General features: G+C 38.5%; 1 protein-coding gene across 1 annotated transcript in view; it reads right to left on the bottom strand.

The window, feature by feature from the left end:
• LOC150084217 (nuclear protein AMMECR1-like) overlaps positions 1-20,585 on the bottom strand; it is a 174,493-nt gene that overhangs the window by 10,958 nt on the left and 142,950 nt on the right. The gene's annotated exons all lie outside the window — the stretch shown is intronic.

Here is a 20,585-nt window from a genome sequence, read left to right as displayed (position 1 = left end):
ACCAGTGTGTTACTGACGCCACAGCATTTGCCATCGACAATGATCAGTGGTGAGGAGAGGGTGTCTCTTGGGTAGTCTGCTATGGAAACCCATGTCTTTTAGTGTGTAGTGCATCGTTATTTGGGATATTGTTCTTGCATTCCCCATATTGTACTGAGATGTCAACTGTCACACGGTGACCAGCTATTGAACCCATAAAATGCGATGCACCCTTCACTCACCATGTACATCCACCTTGTGTAATCCTTTACAGTTCTTCCAGTGGGAGGTGGTTTGACCGTTCGACACCATTCTTTGTATACCTTAACCACAGTGGGCCGTGAGCAACAGACAAGACATGCTGTTTCTGATATGGAAGCACCAAATAGCTCCCACAATTATGATCTTTTGAAACTGTGATATCTTTATTGCTACTTTATCACTTTGACTTGCATAACCAGATATAAATTAACACTGCTCTAGAGTAAAAAAAAAAAAAAAAAAAAAAATTCAGCCTTTTAGTGTGTACTGTGCTACATAGCTCACAATCCACTACAGATTGGGTGATCATAATTCACTGATCACAGAGGGTAGTTACTGGAGCTGTACAAGATCCACAGTAGTAGTTACATGGATAAGAACCATGAAAAAAATTTATTGGATTTGGATGATTCCATTCAGGCAATCATGCTACAGTACCATCCACACCTGTAGTGTGTCCCTGTTTCATGTGACAGGCCTATCAAAGAAATACAATCTTAAAAATGATGGGTATTATAGTACCAGTAACATCATGTGTGGCAGCTTACCTTCCAACCAAATGGTGAAAAGTGGGAGTTACCCTTTAGCTCAGAACACATTTTGGGGATGAAAGTTATGGCAAGACAGTCATATATGGCCATGGAGTTCTGAATTTCCATGCTCTATCTACTACACCATATATCCAGTCAATATATAGATATCAGCAATATGGATAATTCTAGCCTTGTATACAGAACCATTTAAACCACAAGAACGGCGACAAATTTAATAAAAATAAAATAAAGGGAATTTTTTTTTTTTTTTTAAATATTTTAAGGAAAATTCAATCTTTTTTTAAAAGCTGCAGAAACACACATGAGGGGGAAAAAAGCAAAAAAAAAAAAAGCAACCATATACTAATGATAACTAAAATTACTCTGTTAAACAAAAATAACAATAAAAATATTGACAATTGGTTAAAATTATTGAAAAAGATTGTTGTTGAAACATATATAAAGCTGTAGTCCTGAATCATTCTTCACTTCTGTACTATTAATAACGTAATAGGGACTTAAGATTGACAGGATCCCAGTGCAAGGTTTATTTTTTTTTGCAGAATAAATTAGTTACCAGTTATATTGTGTAAATTAAACTAATGTACTTTAAGACTGTATCCCACAATGAAGGCCATTCATTCAACGAGATTAAGGATTAAATTTATCACCGCAAATTACAAATGTACCTAAAACCTTTCAATGCATGTAATTCTGAGGTACTAATTTCAAAATGCAGCTAAAAAATTTGTCACATGTAGTTCTTTGTGATGTCATTAAAAAAATAAATAAATAATACAACTACAAAAATAAAAAACTGACAAGTTTTCCCCAAGACATTCTTATTTTCAAAAGAACGTCAAAAATCTACATGAAGTGTATTACAATTACATATACTCTAACCCTCCACAAAGTATGTGGACACATGTTAGCTTCACACTGGCATCACTTCTACTCACTTCAATAGCATGTTGTCACCTGTCCCCTCCCACCACTACGATACTACCAACAAATGATAGACTGCAGCAGACAGAGTTAAATTTCTGTTTATACTCTGGCACGACAACCAAGTCAGTAGAGTTTACAATAAATCGTAAATACAAATATTTATCGTATTTAGTAGTCACGGGGCTTGAACCCCGGTCCACTCAAGGAACGCATGCTATGCACTCTCGCTCCTGACCACTGGGCTACGTCAGAGCCCTTCATTCCTCCTGCATGATTGATACCAGTTGAACTACTGGTGCGGGATGAACTAGTCTGGCCCTCACATCTCATCTTATTGGTTCTACTTTTGTATGTTTGTGTGCATGAACAATTCTTGAATTGTACCAGCAGTAGGGCATGGGGCATTATTCTGAAACAAGAATAAAATGGATTTGCCAGAGAAATACCAAATCACATGGAGCATGGAACTGTCCATAATGTCATGGTAGGCATCAGTGTTTTCGTGGTTTCTTGCACAATCATCAAAGATCCTAGACCCTACCATGAGAAATAACTTCAACCATAACCATATTTCCTCTGACTTGCACTGCTGGCACAATACTCTGACAGCAGACATTCTTTAGGCATCCTCCAAATCCACCTAACAAGGATTGGACTAGGGTGTAGCAAGATACATCACAGAATTAATTTCCCATTTCTCTATGAACCAATTATGGTATTCATTGCACCATGAAAGGGGAGGTCACTGATCGCAGTTGGTGATATTTAGCCTACGTGCCATTGCTCTCCCACGAAAAAAGAGATTATGAAGCTCTGTACATAATATTTCATATATAGACTTCAATCCTTGTTCATGTAACCTGCTGGTTGATGTTTTGCAGGGATGTCTGATAATATCACCACACTATCTTCTGAGTACCTCTGGTTACATTCATGTAAATTCAGTGGTTTTTCTGTACTTTGCTGGATGGTAGTGATATGTTGTTTATTTGGAAAGGTCCAATGGATTATGGTAACAGGGATGGCCATATACTTTTTTGGAGGGTAACGTATGAGAGGTATCTGAAAATAAAATAAACATGATAGTATTAAATTGCAAACATTTTTATTATGCATGCAATCCAATTTTTAGAGTGATAAATTATTTTTATTACTTTTTTAGGTTTCAAAAAAATCACATCCACTAAAATACCAAAATGTTTTTAAAAAGAGAATACAGCCAAACAATAATGAAATACTCTCTTCTCTCTCCCTCTCCCCCAAAAGGCAGTCTGGGAAACAAATCTACAATGTCGAAGTTATTACAGTGATTATGCATCATACAACTTCTTCATATAGTACCATCAAGAACTGAGTTACTGAATTCAAACGGGTCACCAAAGTTAAACCCAGCTGAACAGTCACGGGCTGTCCGTGACTTGATTTTGAAAGTGTTGGATTGGGTTACAATACATAGCAAGGACACTACACATAAAGAGTCACATATAGTGGTAGTGTCCACAAAGGACAGAGATTAAAAAAAAAAAAAAAAAAAAAAACATTCAGTGAAATGGCTACTAAAAATTTTGAATGAAGGCCAGAAGAGGGAGAATTATATGAAGACAATTCTTTAGAAATTTGTCCAGGATTCAAACAAGTTTGTTGGCTAACTGTTGACGACCATCGATGAAACTTGAATTTGTTACTATTCATTATCCTGAGACTAAACAAACATCCACAGAGTGTGGCATCATGAAGGATCTCCTTGCCACAAGAAATTTCAGAGAGTGCCATCAGCTACCAAGGTATGGACAAAGGAGTGATATTCATTAACTTCTCTTCTCTGCTACTTAAATTTCATGAGCAGCTTGAGGCTAACATTATGGGGAACTCTCTCTCTCTCTCTCTCTCTCTCTCTCTCTCTCTCTCTCTCTCTCTCTCAAGAGAGAGAGATTATCTTCCTGCAAAACCATATCAATGTTAGTTGTCATATAGGAAGAGGCTGGTTTAACCATGGAGAAAATCAATGATTCATGTTTTGAACTGTTGTCATGACCATCCTACTCCACAGATATAGCCCCTTCAGATTACTACCCATTTTCTGCACTGACAAAAAAATTTGACGGGGCAACACTTTGGAACAAGCCCCACTTACTTTTTATGATATAATTTCAACCACTCATTTCATCATTTGTCATAATTATTTGCTCTTTAATTCCTTCTGCTTTAAAGGACGATACTTGTACATATGTCCATTCTGATATCTCTTGCCAAAGACTTTCTAATATGAATCGCTTCTTTTCAATCTCCTTTGACATAACATCTCCTTATCCCCTTGCCCCATTTTGTCAAATTCATTTGTTATATCTCTCTCTCTCTCTCTCTCTCTCTCTCTCTCTCAACTCTAAAAATCATTCAGAACGTTTTGGCTTTCTTTCTTTGAAACTCAGCTTTTGCCAGATGAAATAATTTTTCTTGGAGATTGAAATGTTAATAATCCAAACTGGTAGAGATTACCTATGGTTTTTCTATTACTAATGACTTGGCACAACTTGTCCATTTACCTACTAGAATATTAAACAATCCTAACTGCACACCTAACACTTTTTCTTTTTCATCAATGATCATCAATGATGATCTTTTTCATCAATAACCCTTCAGCGTACAAGATTAATATTAGTTTTCCTCTGGGTACCTCATATCAGAACTAGGTGATGCGTGCTTTTCTAGTGGAGCCTCTGTACCAGAGTCAATCTTAGAATTCTACCGTTTGCCATAAAAACAAATTTTAAAATGGGATAATCTGCGGGATTTCAATTTCACTTTTTCTTAGTTGGAATACTGTTTTAAATCTTCTTAATCATAATATTTGCTCATACCACACCACTGAAATTATTATTTTAGGAATGAATTCCTTTATTAGCATTACCATATGATACAAGAAAGCAAGCTTACAGAATCAGTAAAAAAAGAAAAAAAATGCTCCCATTTCACCCCTCCATTTATTCCAAATGCCTGTTCAGTCCAGCCTTAAATTTATTTAGGCTATCGACTTCCACAGCAAAAGATGGACGTTTGTTCCACCAATCAACTACCTGCTGGCTAAATACAAATTTCCGCACATCTATTCTATAACTGTCTTTCCTCAATTTGAATCTATGCCCCCCTCAGGTTCTTAATCTGAGCAAGAGGAAGCATCCCATCAGCATTCAGCTTGCTTAACCCATTCAATGCCTTATACACCTTGATCAAATCACTTCACTTGTGCCTACTCTCCAGGTGCTGCAATTTCAAGAACTTAAGCCTTTCTTGGTAAGAGCATCCCTTTGTTCCCCTCACCAATCTTGTTGCTCTTCTTTGTACTTGTTCAAGCAACTCAACATCCTTTCTAAAATTTTACAACTTTACATCCTCCAGACCTGTACACAGTACTCAAGGTGTGGCCTGACCATTGCCTTGTACAACGGGATAATCACTTCCCTGTCCCTGCTAGCAAAATTCCTATATATCAATGACAAGGCTCTATAACCCTGGCAGCCCATTGGCACCACTCAGTGAACTTCATATCTGACTGCACAATTACCCCCAGGTCTTTTTCACTTTCCTGAGTGTAGTACCACACAGTTGGTACAATTCTCTTGAGTTATTGCTACCCATATGCAGTACTTTGCATTTGTCAATGTTAAACTTCAGTTGCCACTTCTCAGCCCATTTGCCCAACTTATCTAGATCCAGTTGGAGCAGCATAATGTCTTTAGTATTTTTAAAACCCTGCCAACCTTTGTATCATCTGCAAACTTGAACATTAAGCCTGATATACCTTCATCAATATCATAAATGAATACACAAAACAACAATGGGCCCAGCACTGAACCCTGGGGAACTCCACTAATAGCATTCCTCCACAAAGAGCAGTGTCCATTGATTACCACTCTCTGTCGTCTCCCACTCAACCATCCATCCAACTTTATCCATTTTAGCAACTTACCCTTAATGCCATACCACTCCAATTTGTACAGCAGTCTTCCATGTGCAACAGTATCAAAAGCTTTCCTGAAATCCAAGTATATGATATCCAAATTATTTTATTCCACATTAAACTGTTATCCTTTAACTAAATCATAATGTCCTATTTGTTCAAGATAAGAATGCAGTGCAACTGATTTTTATCAACTCACCAGCTTCATTTTTTAATTACACTGAAACTTATATCAGCTGAAGGCAAATATTAATAAATTCAAACAATTTTAAAAGGGTTAAGAGAAGCTCTTAGCCCTTAAAAATAGTTCCCAAAGCTATTCATCACAAAGACTACTCATCCACACTTCCACCTCTGTTACATTCTATTGCATTGTAAAGATAAAGCTATCTTATTAGCATCTTACTTTCCTTTAATTGTTTCACTGACGATCTTGGCAAATCTCTTATTCTTCCGACCATACTGAACACTTCCTACTCAATGCTTCCCTTGGTTTTCTGACAGAAAGACAGAAGAATCCTGTTCTTTATTCTTTAAACCAATGATCCAGAGATAATGCATTGCTTTTTTACTCTCTTATTACACACGTGTTTTCCCTTCTGCATGGAAATATATTCAATTGCTAAAAAGGGTAGCAAATACCTTGCTATTCCATTGCACTTTCTATCAAATGCTAACTCTTACACCATTTTTATATCTTTAATCTGATAAATGAATGCAAATCTGGGCTTGGCATTCATTCACTGGTGATATAGTAGTAGAAGTAGTGGCATGTGATGCAAGAAAGCAAGTGTATGAGCTCATGCAGCATCAGCAAAAAAAAAAAAACCACACCATTCCCTCCAAATGCCTGTCCAGTTCCTCCTTAAATTTATTTAACTTATCAACTTCCACAACGACAGATGGAAGTTTGTTCCAGCAATTAACCACCGCTGGCTAAAGGCAAATTTCCGCACATCTATTCTACATCTGTCTTTTCTTAATTTGAATTTATGCCCCCTTAGGTTCGTAATCTGAACAAGTGGAAGGATCCCATCAGAATTCAGCGTACTCAACCCATTCAAGGCCTTATACACCTCAATCAGATCACCACGCAGGTGCCTAGTCTCCAGCCACTGCAATTTGCAGATCTTAATCCTCTTTTGGCAAGAGGATCCCTTCATTGCCCTCACCAATCTTGTTGCCCTTCTCTGTACACGCTCTAACAAATCTACATCCTTCCTAAAATGAGGCCTCCAGACCTGTATGCAGTACTCAAGGCTGGCCTGACCATTGCCTTATAGAGAGGGACAATCACCTCCTTTTCCCTGCTAGCAAAATTCCTATATATCACTGACAAAACCCCATGACCTGCCCTGGCAGGCTGTCTGTATTGCTCACAAAACTTCATATCTGACTGCACAATTACTCCCAGGTCTTTTTCATTTTCTACCACCTTAAATGTAGTACCACACAGTTGGTACGTTTCTCTGGGGGTTACTTCTACCCATATGCAGTACTTTGCATTTGTCAAGGTTAAACTTCAGTTGCCACTTAGCCCATCTGCCCAAATTATCTAGATCCCTTTGCAGTAGCACACTGCCATTACTGTCATTAACAACCCTGCCAACCTTTGTAACATCTGCAAACTTCGACACTAAGCCTGATATACCGTATCTCCCCATGTATAAGATGCACCTTTTTTCAAAAAATTTGGGGTCTAAAAACTGGGTGCATCTTATACAGTGGTTGTAGATTTTTTTTTTACTTGCATTTCCCACTTTTTCGGGCTTGTCTTTGTGCTCTTTGTTTTGCACTTGTTACCAGTATATTAGGTTGTGTTTTGCCACGTTCTGCCGTGCTGAATTCAAGTTAAAAGTGATCCAGTTTGCAAAAGTGAATGGAAATTGTGCTGCTGAACGTACATTTGGTCCTCCTTCAACTGAGAAAACAATCCGAGACTGGCTTATGGAAAGAAGAAACCCTACTGAAAACGCCACAGCAGAAGAAGGCCATTAGAGGCAAGTCAGCAAAATGGCCTGATTTAGAGAGGGAATTGAAGATATGGATTGAGGAGCAAAGGGCAATTGGAATTCCTGTGTCCACAAAGATGGTTCAGCATGAGGCAAGAAGAATTGCTGATGAAAAAGAAGTTACTGATTTCAAAGGAGGATGCATCAATTGTGGTTCGGGTTCATGAAACGGAATGGACTAAGCATGCGTACATGCACCAGACTTGCCCAAAAGATGCCTGAAAGCTATGAGCAGAAGGTCCTTGAATTTCATCATTTTGTCATTCAATGTCGGAAGACACATCAGTGTGAGTTGGGACAGATTGCAAATAAGGACAAAGTCCCCCTTCAATTTGATGTCCCTAGTAACAGAACTGTTGATAAGAAGGGATGGAAACTGTAACTGTTAAGACAAGTGGACATGAAAAGAGCCATTATACAGTTGTTCTAGCTTGTTGTGCCGACGGAACCAAGCTGCCTCCTATGCTGATTTTCAAACGCAAAACAATGCCAAAAGAAGACATTCCTCGAGGAGTGATTGTCCACGTTCATGACAAGGGTTGGATGGATCAGGATGGGATGAAGATCTGGTTTGAGAAAGTTTGGAGCAGGAGACCAGGTGGACTCTTATGCAAACCTGCCCTATTGGTGCTTGATCAGTTCAGGGCACACATAACAAAAAATACAAAGAAGATTGCTGCAGAGCAAAAAACAAAGCTTGCCGTCATACCTGGAGGCTTGACATCCCAGCTCCAACCACTTGATGTCAGCATTAACAAACCCTTCAAAGCTGCCATGAGAGACGAATGGAACCAATGGATGAAGTCTTCTGGGGACAATTTGACACCAGCAGGAAGAGTGAAGAAACCAATTATAGGAGAAGTTTGTACCTGGGTGAAAAGATCCTGGGATAATATCAAGATTGAGATTGTTGTCAAGTTATTTAAGAAGTGTGGCATTTCAAATGCCATAGATAGAACTGAGGACGAGGCAATATATGAAGACAGTGATTCGTCATCAGACACAGATGAGGACAAGCTAATGGATGGGAGTTTTGACAGTGATGAGGAGTTGTATGAATTTTATGATGAATAAAACTTGAGTTCAATAATTTTATGAAATACATTTTTTTTCAAATTTCGGGCCCCAAAATTAAGGTGCATCCTATATACATGGAGAAATATGGTACCTTCATCAATATCATTGATAAATATACAAAACAACAGAGGACCCAACACCGAACCCTGTGGGACTCCACTAATAACATTAGTCCACGAAGAGCAGCACCCATCAATTACCACCCTCTGTCTTCTCCCACTCAAACATCCTTTTATCCATTGTAGCAACTTACCCTTAATACCATTCTGCCCCAATTTGTACAATAGTCTTCCATGTGCAACAGTGTCAAAAGCTTTCCTGAAATCCAAGTATATGATATCAAAATTATTTTTTGATTCCAGTTCCTTTGTAACCACATCATAATAACCAATCAAATTTGTCAGACAAGACTTTCCCTTAACAAACCCATGCTGTGTCTGAATTATTGCTGCAGTCTTGTCTAGATGATCCTGCAATGCATCTTTAACCAGCGACTCCATTATTTTACCCAGAACAGAAGTTAAACTAACTGGTCTGTAATTACTTGTGTCACCCTTCGATCCCCCTTTGTGAATTGGGGATACATTTGCACCTCTCCAGTCCGTGGGGACCTCCCTTGAGTCCAAGGATGCTCTCATAATTATGGCTAATAGTTTGCTTAGTTGCTTTTCCGCCTCCTTTAATATAACTGGATAGATCCCATCCATCCCAGGTGCCTTTCTTATGTTTAACTTCAACAATTTCTCCTCTACTTGGCTCTCAGTTATTACAAAATCATTAAGCGCCCTGCTACAATTTGATAACCTTCTGCCATTTTCAAACCTTAATAACTCCTCATGTGTGAATGTAGATGCAAAATACTCATTCAGTTTGTTTGCTATCTGAGCAGGATCATCAACAGTCGAACCATCGATATTAAGTGGACCAATCTGATTCATCACCTTCCTTTTAGAGTTTATATAAGTAAATAAATCCTTGCTATTTTTCTTATCATCTTTTGCCAAAGATTTCTCGTAATCTGCCTTCACCTGCCTAACCTGGTTTGTTACCTGATTACAGACTAGCTTATATCTGCCATAGGCTTCTGAGTCGCTTGATTTTATATGCATTCCATGCATTTTTTTTTCTCTGTCACGAGTCTCATTAGTTCATTTGATAACCATTTAGGCCTAAACCTTGAACAATATTTCGTAATAGGTATGAAACTTTTAGTAACATTCACGATTAATTCCTTGAATGCTTCCCACTTAGAATTTACTGTTGGTAACATCGTCAGTTGATCCCACTGTACAGAATTTAAGAACTGTCTAAGACCACTGTACTCACCTTTACAGAAGCAAAAACCCTTTCCTTTACCCCTGATGGTAATTATATCTTTAAGTAAATCCCACATCAGTACACTGTGATCACTGCCACCTAGTGGTTCCTTTATCTGCAAATTCTTAATACACGAATGATCACTGCTGATAACCAGATCAAGAGTATTACCCTCTCTGGTTGCCTCTCAAACATGCTGCTGCAGAAAACAATCATCCAATAAATCCAAAAAATGTCTTACTAGTGTGTGAGTGATCAACCCACAAGTTCCAGTCAATATCTGGGAAGTTAAAATCCCCCATTATAAGACATTCTGATTTACTAGCCCACTATTTCTCTGTACAATTGTTCATTGTACTCATTCGAGTCACCTATAACACACTCCTACTCTTATTTCTTCTTTCGCAGTGCTTATGTCACACCAAACTAACTGAACAGTGCACTGTTCATCTATATCAACTGGATGCACTTCTTTCGATTTTATGTTTTTCTTAATTAACAGCATAACACCTCCTCCCTTCCTATCCTTTCTGTACACACTGTACTCCCCAAATTCCAGTTCTGCATTCCTTATATTGGTAGGCTGCCATAGCCTAGTGGTCAGGCGCATGGGTGCCTAAGTACACGTGCCTTGAGTGACTGGGGTTCAAGCTCGTGACTACTGAATACGGTGCTGTTTCTTGTATTCAATATATCATGCGAACTCCTCTGACCATTTGGTTGTCCCAGAGTATAAACAGAAAATTTATTTATATCTGTGTGACACCACGTCTCTGCTATCCCAACAATATCCACATTTGATGTCTTGACCAACACTTCAAATTCATCAAATTTATTTACTATACTTCTAGCATTGGTATACATGTACCTATTCTTATTATTAGTTACCCTAACACATCCCATATACCCACCTGTTTCACAATGACTGCCATTAGTCCCTGAAACCCCCAACACCCCTCGCTCCATGCCACTGCTTATTCTAACAGAAGTAGTGCAAGAATCACCTTCACCTCTGCCTGCAGCTACTTTTATTCTGTGAACCCCCCCCAAGCTAGCAGTTTTCCAACCCACCTAACACTGCCTCGATAGCATCAGCAAATATTCTTGCACCCTTTCTATTTAAGTGTATCCCATTCCTGTAGAAGCAGTCTCTCCTGTTAACAAGCACAGACCATGCTGAAAAAAATTCTACCCCTTGAGCCTTGCACATTCCCTCCAGGGCCGAAATGATTGACAAGGCTCTCATCATGTATTTCCTCCTATCGTGTCTGGGCAGAATTGTAGACACTTTCAAATTTAACCTTAACTCACGACTTTTTTGCAACATTTTGCAACAAAATGATCCCATACTCTAGGCAAGATCACATATTTTTGATTGTTACTCATCTTTGGACAAATAGATTCCACAAAAAAGTTGGAGAAACTCAAGCATTTGCTCCTGACATTTCTTCATGTTTGACAAAGTTTTTCAAAAAAACTGCATCTTATTGTCTGTCCTCTTTTTTTTTTTTTATTTATTTATTTTTATTTTCAGCTGGATATTTAGTTTAGTTTCTGGCCATTCACTACAAATCATGGTGGATGGCTGTCTTTTAACTTCTCAATGAATGCTGTAGTTTCTCAAGGTTCTAGTCTTTCCTACTATATACTAATACCTTCTTCCGGCTGAAAATACCATACATTTTACCTTCAAGCATGACAAATCCTGATCTGTACAAACAGCTAAAACTTCTTGAAAAGCCACCAATCAGTTCCTTAAATGTTGATCTAAAGCCAATTTCAAGTGGGCAGAATCACTTTAATCTATAAACCTAGTTCTATCTTATTTTTCACAAAATGATCCCATACTCTAGACAAGATCACATATCTTTACTGGAAATAAATCTTCTCTTTGTTTTTTTTTTTTTTTTGGCATAACACAATAATTGCTTCCTTTGCATCAAAAATACCAGGCTTATCTTTCAGTTTCAGTATTACTTTTCTTCTGAATAGCCATTAGCAATTCTAAATGAGCAATTCTAAATCCATCATACATGGAATACAGTTCCACACATCTGGGATGATGTCCCCCAAAGCGTCTCTTAAACTTTCTAGACTATTGAAGATGGTAGTTGGGTTAATTAATGAGTTCTCAATTACAAAATTCACTCTACTCTCCATCAACACAGAAGTCCAGTTTCTGCTGCATGATTTTTTCTACAGACACTTCCACGGACACTGTTCTTCTGGACTAGCATCTCTGATTCCATCTTTTTCTTCCAAACAAGTCCAAATATATGCTCCAAACTAGATAACATCCATTTACACTAACTCCAAACCCAAGAAATCTTTTGTAATTTACCCCTTCTACTTTCTGTTTTTTGGAACAATCTTCTTTCGTATATATTTCCTGAAAATTTCAGTAAACAGAAATTCAAGTATAATATCAACAAATATTCTCTGTCTTCCCAACCATTTTGATTTGAAATTATTGTTTTTCTAAAACTTTTGATTTAAATTTAGTAGTATAACATTATTTGGTGATTTTCTGATTAATTTGGTGTATTTATTCTTTACTCGGCCTTGTAATTGCATAAAAGTATCGGTAAAGGTTTCCACGTGTTTCAACTCCGCTAACCGTTCGTAATTTTCCCGCCTTTGTGATACGATATACCGTACTAGATAGCGTTAGTTGAACTTCGTTAGCAGTTAAATTGTACGTTTAAATAAATACATATAACGACTTAGATTACAAACGTAATATAATTAATTTTATTTAACATAATTAATTATACATATAACCACTTAGGTTACGTAACATAAATAATTAGTAAAAACAAATAATTAATACATAACTTGATACGAAAGTTATATAAAGGGATTTCGCAGATAACACTCGTCACTGAAACGTAAATATTTCGTAGATAACACTCGTTACTGAAATGTAAATATTCCGTAGATAACACTCGTTACTGAAACATAAATATAGCGTTATAACTGTGTTTGGATACAAGTTTAGGATTTAATTTTGTACAGAAATTGAAATTTTATTGAAAGTAAATCTAAATCATGACTCAAACCAGAGCAGCAAAGCAAAGGGCTCAAGCTAATGGGAATGCTGTGGCCCAGGGGAGAACTGAGGGGGGCAGTTGTCCTCTGAATCACAGCCTTGTAAGATGCACTATTTGCTTGATGTTTGCGGAGCAGTCAAGTATGGGACATGATACTGCCATGGGGGATGTCTTTGTGTGTGTGCGATGCAAGGAGTGTAAGGAGATAAGGCGACAACTCAGCGTTGTTATGGGCCTATATGAGAGCTTGAAGGATAGGGTGGATGCCCTTGAAGGATTACAAGTGAGGGGCCCATCAAGCTCTCAGCTGCCCACACCAATGCCAGAGCTTGCACTTGGTCATCGCGGAACACAGCGGCAACCCCCAAGGCAGAATGCACTGGTCCCAAAGGAACTAGTAGTTGTTGGTGACTATTGTCAGGGAAACGGGAAACATGCTTTGTAAAAAGGATAGGTGGAATAGGACCAGGGTATGTCTGCCAGGGGCAAAAGTTGATGACGTTGTAGAGCGGATATCATCTTTTAAGGGCACAAAAGGTGATATAGTTGTACACGTTGGCACTAATGACATTAAGAGTAGGAGACCGGCGGAATTACTTGACAAGTACAGGTCACTGATGAAAAAAAGCCGTGAATTAGGGTTGAAATTGAAAGTGTCTGCAATTCTGCCCAGACACGATAGGAGGGAGTATATGATGAGAGCTCTGTCAATCAATTCGGCCCTGGAAAGATTGTGCAGGGCTCAAGGGGTAGAATTTTTTTCAGCCTGGTCTGTACTTGTTAACAGGAGAGACTGCTTCTACAGGGATGGGATACACTTAAATAGAAAGGGTGCAAGAATGTTTGCTGATGTTATCGAGGCAATGTTAGGTGGGTCGGAAAACTGCTAGATTGGGGGGATACAAGGACTAATAGATTAACAGTAGCCACTGGCAGAGGTGAAAGTGATTCTTGCACTGCTTCTATTGGAATGAGCCGCAGCCTGGAAAATAAGATGCAGGATATTTCAGAGACTGCTGGGAATCATTGGGGTACAAGTAAACACATGGGTTGTGTTAGGGTAGCTAAGAAAAAGAACAGGTGCATGTATACTTGTGTGTACACCAATGCTAGGAGTTTAGTAAATAAATTTGATGAATTTGAGGTATTGCTCAAAACATCAAAGGCAGATATTGTGGGGATTTCAGAGACGTGGTGTCACACAGATATAAGAAATGCAGAACTGGAATTTGGGGAGTACAATGTCTACAGAAAGGATAGACAGGATAGGAAGGGAGGAGGGGTTATGCTATTAGTTAAAAAACACATAAAATCCAAGGAAGTGAAGCCAGTCGACATCGCTGGACAGTGCAGTGTCGAGTCAGTTTGGTGTGACATAAGCATTGGGAGATCAAAATTGAGAGTAGGAGTGTGCTATAGGCCTAATGACTCTGATGAGTATAATAAGAAACTGTTCGGAGAAATAGAGTGGGCCAGTAAATCAGAGAGTCTTATAATGGGGGATTTTAATTTCCCAGATATTGACTGGAATTTGGGGGCTGGTCACTCACACAGTAGCAAGGCTTTTGTGGATTTATTGGATGATTGTTTTCTACATCAGCATGTTCGGGAGGCAACTAGAGGGAGTAATACTCTTGATTTGATTATCAGTAGTGATTCTTCATGCATTAAGAATCTGCAGATAAATGAACCATTTGGTGGCAGTGATCACAGTGTGCTGAAGTGGGAGTTACTCAAAGAGGTAACTACCATTAGGGGTAAAGGGAAGGGGTATTGCTTTCGTAAAGGCGACTACAATGGACTGAGACAGTATTTAAATTCTATACAGTGTGATCAACTGATGATATTGCCAACAGCAAATTCAAAATGGGAAGCATTCAAAGAACTTATCGTGGAAGCTACTAGGCTTTACATACCAACTAAGAAATATTGTTCAAGGTTTAGGCCTAAATGGTTGTCAGATGAACTAATGAGGCATATGGCAGAGAAGAAAAATGCATGGGATACATACAAATTAACACGTGACACGGACGCCTATGATAGATACAAGTTGATCTGTAACCAAGTTACAAAGGAGGTTAGGCAGGCGAAGGCAGATTACGAGAGATCCTTGGCAAGGGATGCGAAGAAAAACAGCAAAGAGTTCTTTACTTATGTAAACTCTAGAAGGAAGGGGATGAATCAGATTGGTCCACTTGAGATCGATGGGTCAACTGTTGATGACCCTGCTCGGGTAGCTAACAAACTAAATGAATATTTTGCATCGACATTCACACATGAGGAGTTATTCAGCGAGGGGAATGCCAGAGGTGTATTCAATTCTAGCAGTAAGCTAGAGAATCTTGTAATAACTGAGAGCAAAGTGGAGGAGAAATTGTTGAAGATAAACACAAGAAAGGCACCTGGGGTGGATGGGATCTATCCAGTTATATTAAAGGAGGCAGCAAAGGAGGTAAGCAAACCCTTAGCCATAATTATGAGAGCTTCCTTGGACTCAGGGGAGGTACCCATTGACTGGAGATGTGCAAATGTGACCCCAATTCACAAAGGGGGATCAAAGGCTGACACAAGTAATTATAGACCTGTGAGTTTAACTTCTGTTCCCGGAAAATTAATGGAGGCACTGGTGAAAGAAGCACTGCAGGATCATCTAGACAAGACTTCAGTTATAGCTAGGACACAGCATGGTTTTGTTAAGGGGAAGTCTTGCCTGACCAATTTGATTGGATACTATGATGCAGTCACAAAAGAACTGGATGCAGGGAATAACTTTGATATTATATACTTGGATCTTAGAAAGGCTTTTGATACTGTTGCACATGGAAGACTGCTGCACAAATTGGAGCAGTGTGGCATTGGAGGCAAGTTGCTGCTATGGATAAAGGGGTGGTTGAGGGGGAGAAGACAGAGAGTGGTAATCAATGGACACTGCTCATCGTGGACTAATGTTATTAGTGGAGTCCCTCAGGGTTCAGTATTGGGGCCTTTATTGTTTTCTGTATTTATAAATGATATTGATGATGGTATATCAGGCTTAATTTCCAAGTTTGCAGACGATACGAAGGTTGGCAGGGTTGTCAAGGACACTACTGACACTATGCTGCTGCAACAGGATTTGGAAAGGTTGAGCAGATGGGCTTCGAGGTGGCAAATGAAGTTTTAACATTGACAAATGTAAAGTACTACATATGGGAAACTGCAACCCCAGAGCAGCGTATCAACTCTGTGGTACTACACTGACAGTGGTAGAGAATGAAAGGGACCTGGGGGTGGTGGTGCAGGCAGATATGAAGTTCTCTGAGCAGTGCAGACGAGCTGCAAGAGTAGCTCATGGTGTATTGTCAATGATATATAGGAATTTTTCTAGCAGGGATAAGGAGGTGATTATTCCCTTGTATAAGGCAATGGTCAGGCCACACCTAGAGTACTGTATACAGGCCTGGAGGCCTCATTTCAGGAAGGATGTAGAGCTGCTGGAACAAGTACAGAGAAGGGCAACTAGATTGGTGAATGGGACAAAGGGGTTCTCTTATGAAGAAAGGCTTAAGTTTTGCAAATTACAGTGTCTGGAAACTAGGCACCAGCGGGGTGATCTGATAGAGGTGTACAAAGCCTTGAATGGTTTGAGCATGCTCAATGCTGATGGGATTCTTCCTCTAGCTCAGAAAAATCACCTGAGAGGGCATAAATTCAAATTGAGGAAAGACAGATGTAGGATAGATGTGCGGAAATTTGCCTTTAGCCAGCGGGTGGTTGGTGGGTGGAACAGACTTCCATCCCTTGTCGTGGAAGTTGATAGCCTAAATAAGTTTAAGGCTCAGCTGGACAGGTATTTTGAACGAACAGAGGGGTGAAGTGGAAGTGGTTATTTTTATTTATTTATGTTACTTTTTTTTTTTTTTTTTTGGCTGATGCTGCATAAGCTTGCTTTCTTGCATCAAATGCCTCTACTAATGCTAATGCTAATGCTAATTAACTAACAAAGGATACTCAAGAACTGTAGGTTTGAATAGTTTGGTTTTCACCATAAAATATCAAAATAATGATGTTTTTAATGCCACTGAGACATGGCAGTGTGCACGTTGCTTGCCAAACTTTCTATCATCTGCAAACTTAAACATTAAGCCTGATATACCTTCATCGATATCATTAATAAACGGGGGGGGGGGGGAACACCAACAATGGGTGACATGGTTTCATGCCACCGAGGCCAAGGCAGGTACATTCTATGTAAGGAATTGGGAAACGATGAGAAAACATTGAAGTGCATAGTCCTTAGGGGTAACCACACTGAATAAAATTTGACTCATTTCCAGATGACTTCACTTAGTATTAATAGTAGCAAATGATACTAGAAAGCAAGTTTAAACAGCACCAGTACAAAAAAAAAACCTCTTCACATTAATCTATCCATCCATCCCCCCCCAATAATTCGTCCAGTTCATTTATCTTCCAGGGTAAAGGATGGAAGTTTTCAATGTTAAACTTCAACTGCCATTTCTCAGCCCATCTAATTTTTTTAGATCTTGTTGGAATAGTATAAAGTCATTACTGTCATTAACCACCATACTAACCAGGCTTTGTATCATTTGCAAACTTAGATATTAAGCTTGATTCATCAATATAATGAATAAATACCATAAAAACGACAATGGGTCCAACACCGAACCCCAGGGTTCGGTGTTGGACCCATTGTCTAAATAACTAAATAAATTTAGTTCACGAAAAGCAGTGTCCACTGATAACCACTCTGTCATCTCCCGATCAACCATTCCTTTATCTATAGCAGTAACTTGCCCTTAATGCCACACTGCTCCAATTTGTACAGCAGTCTTATGTGCAACAGTAATAAAAGCTTTCCCAAAATCCAAGTATATTAGAGGTAACCCTTATATAACACGGTAGTTAAATTCCTATAAAATGTCGTGTTGTGTGAAACCATGTTATACGGGACTAAGAAAAAGTACAAAAGGGGGGGGGATTACATTCCAAAAGCTAACAAAAATACACTATTTCATTAACAAAATGTTAAAAAAACTAAAAACACACCAGTCTAGATTTTGTGTATCTTCTGCTCTCTTTAAAAAAACAGTAATCTGGGTTTGTTTGCTTTTGCTTGATAAATCTTTGTGAATTTCATCATATGGAACTAAAGCATTTTTGAAGCACGTTTTTGATCTTTGGGCTCCTTTCATTCAAGAATCTGCATTCAAAAAATAAGATTCTAATTGCTCGGCTAACTTTATGCCTTCCGGTATGCTTTTTAGCGTAAAATTTGGAAGTTTACAATTTTCATCTGCGCTATCATCCTCTGAATTGATTTGGTTTACCTCCAATGTCATTTCCACCAAATCCACTTCACCAGTCTCTTTTTCTACCAGTAATCCTTGAATGTCTTCAGTAATTATATCTTTTTATATTTTTTTTAGGAGCATAGGCAACTAAGGCCATGTTACTCTGTGTATATTGTCTATATACTTGTGTGTCCTGAGGTCAACTTTCTGTTTTTCTGGACGCGAGTTTGCGGGAGAAAAAACCATGCTACCCTCATCTGAGCCCGATTAACTCAGCCACGTTGTGAAAAGACCCATAAAAATTCCTCCCTTCATCGATGGGATTTGAACTCAAGGTCTTTTCCACCCGGTGTGGGGAGGAGGACAATTCTATCAACTGTGCTACCCACGAGGGCTTCAGTAGTCATATCTTCAAAACCTTCCCCTCCTACCGATGTAGCAAGTTCTACTATTGCACCGATTCCATTTTCTGCAGCTTGACCATATCTCCTGGATGAAATGACTCTGGCCATACATTTTCCCAACATGCATTTAAAATTGACAGTTTTACTTCTTTCAACAATAAAGCTATGATTCTGATACAGTCCACAATTGAGAAATGTTTCCAGGACTCCATTACTTTAATAGATTTGGAATCAATTTTTTCCAAAATTCACTGTAATGAGTTTTAAAGGTGGATATAATGCCTTGATCTAACAGCTGAATGAAAGAAGTTGTATTAACCCAGTACAACTGTGGCAGTAGGAACAACTTCAATCTTTTGGATGGCCTGGTGTACTATCCAATAGTAATAAAACTTTGAAATCTAGATTTTTCCACAAGTTCAACAGCACAGAACGTAACATGGGGATTTCCCAACAAACTAAAATATGTTTTCTCAATAATTTTTTTTTGACTAGCGCGAGTCAACAGCGGGGACTCAAAGAGTGGAAATGTTGAAAAATCACATCCAACGTAATAGCAGCGTATTCCCTGCACAAAAGCTCAAAAATACCCTATTATGCGAGATTTACCGACTTTCTCTAACCGCATTAGAGCGAAACTGTGTTATATAAGTACCACGTTGTGCAAGGATTTCTGCAATTTGTCAATCGTGTTAGAGCAAAACCGTGTTGTAGAAGTAGCATGTTATACGGGGGTTGCCTGTATATCAAAATTATTTTTTACATCCAGTTCCTCCTTGACTGCATCATAATATTCAATAAAATTGGTTAGACAGATTTCTCCTTAACAAATCCAGGCTGTGAATGAAGTATACCTGCAGCCCTGCCTGGATGTTCCTGCATACTTCTTTAACCAATGATAACATTATTTTTCCTGGAATACAAGTTAAGCTAACAGGTCTGTAATTACTTGTCAACTTTTGATACCCCTTTGCTAATTCTCGATACATTCGCACATCTCCAGTCCATGTGAACTTCCCCCTAATCCATAGATTTTCTCATAATTATGGCTAAGGGATTGCTAATCTCCTTTGCTCCCTCCCTTAATATAATTGATATATATTTCATCCATCCCAGGTGCCTTTCTTATGTTTAACTTCAACAATCTCTCTTTCTTCTTAGTTATTACAAACTCATTTAGCTCCTTGTTACAGTTTGATAAACTACTGGCATCCACTTTCATAAACAATTTCTCATGTGAATGTAGACATAAAATATTTATTCAGTTTGTCAGGAAACCTGAGCAGGATCACGAACAGTTGAGCCATCGATATCAAAAGGAACGATGTGGTTCAACTCCTTCCATCTACTGTTAATATAAGCAAAAGAAGTCTTTGAATTCTTTACTAGACTTCTCATAATCTGCTTAGCTTGCCTTAGAAACTAGTTTATATCTACCATAAGCTTCTGTATCACCTGATAATTTATATGCATACCATGCATTTTTCTTCTTTGCCACATGTCCCATTAATTCATCTGACATTATTTAGGTCTAAGCCTTGAACAGTATTTCTTAGTTGGTATATAAAGTCTAGTTAGCTTCTATGATTATTCCCTTCAGTGCTTCTCATTTAGAATTGCTAATGATAACATTATCAGTTGGTCCCACTGTACAGAATTTATAAACTATCCAGGACCACTGTAGTCACATTTACAAAAACCCTTCCTTTTACCCTTGATAGTAGTTACATATTTAAGTAAATCCCACACAAT

The sequence above is a fragment of the Mastigoproctus giganteus genome, chromosome 6, assembly GCF_048544385.1.
Source record: "Mastigoproctus giganteus isolate SK-2022 chromosome 6, ASM4854438v1, whole genome shotgun sequence".
Lineage (NCBI taxonomy): Eukaryota > Metazoa > Arthropoda > Arachnida > Uropygi > Thelyphonidae > Mastigoproctus > Mastigoproctus giganteus.
Note: the sequence above shows the minus strand (reverse complement) of the source record. Positions and strands in the feature narration are given on the sequence as shown.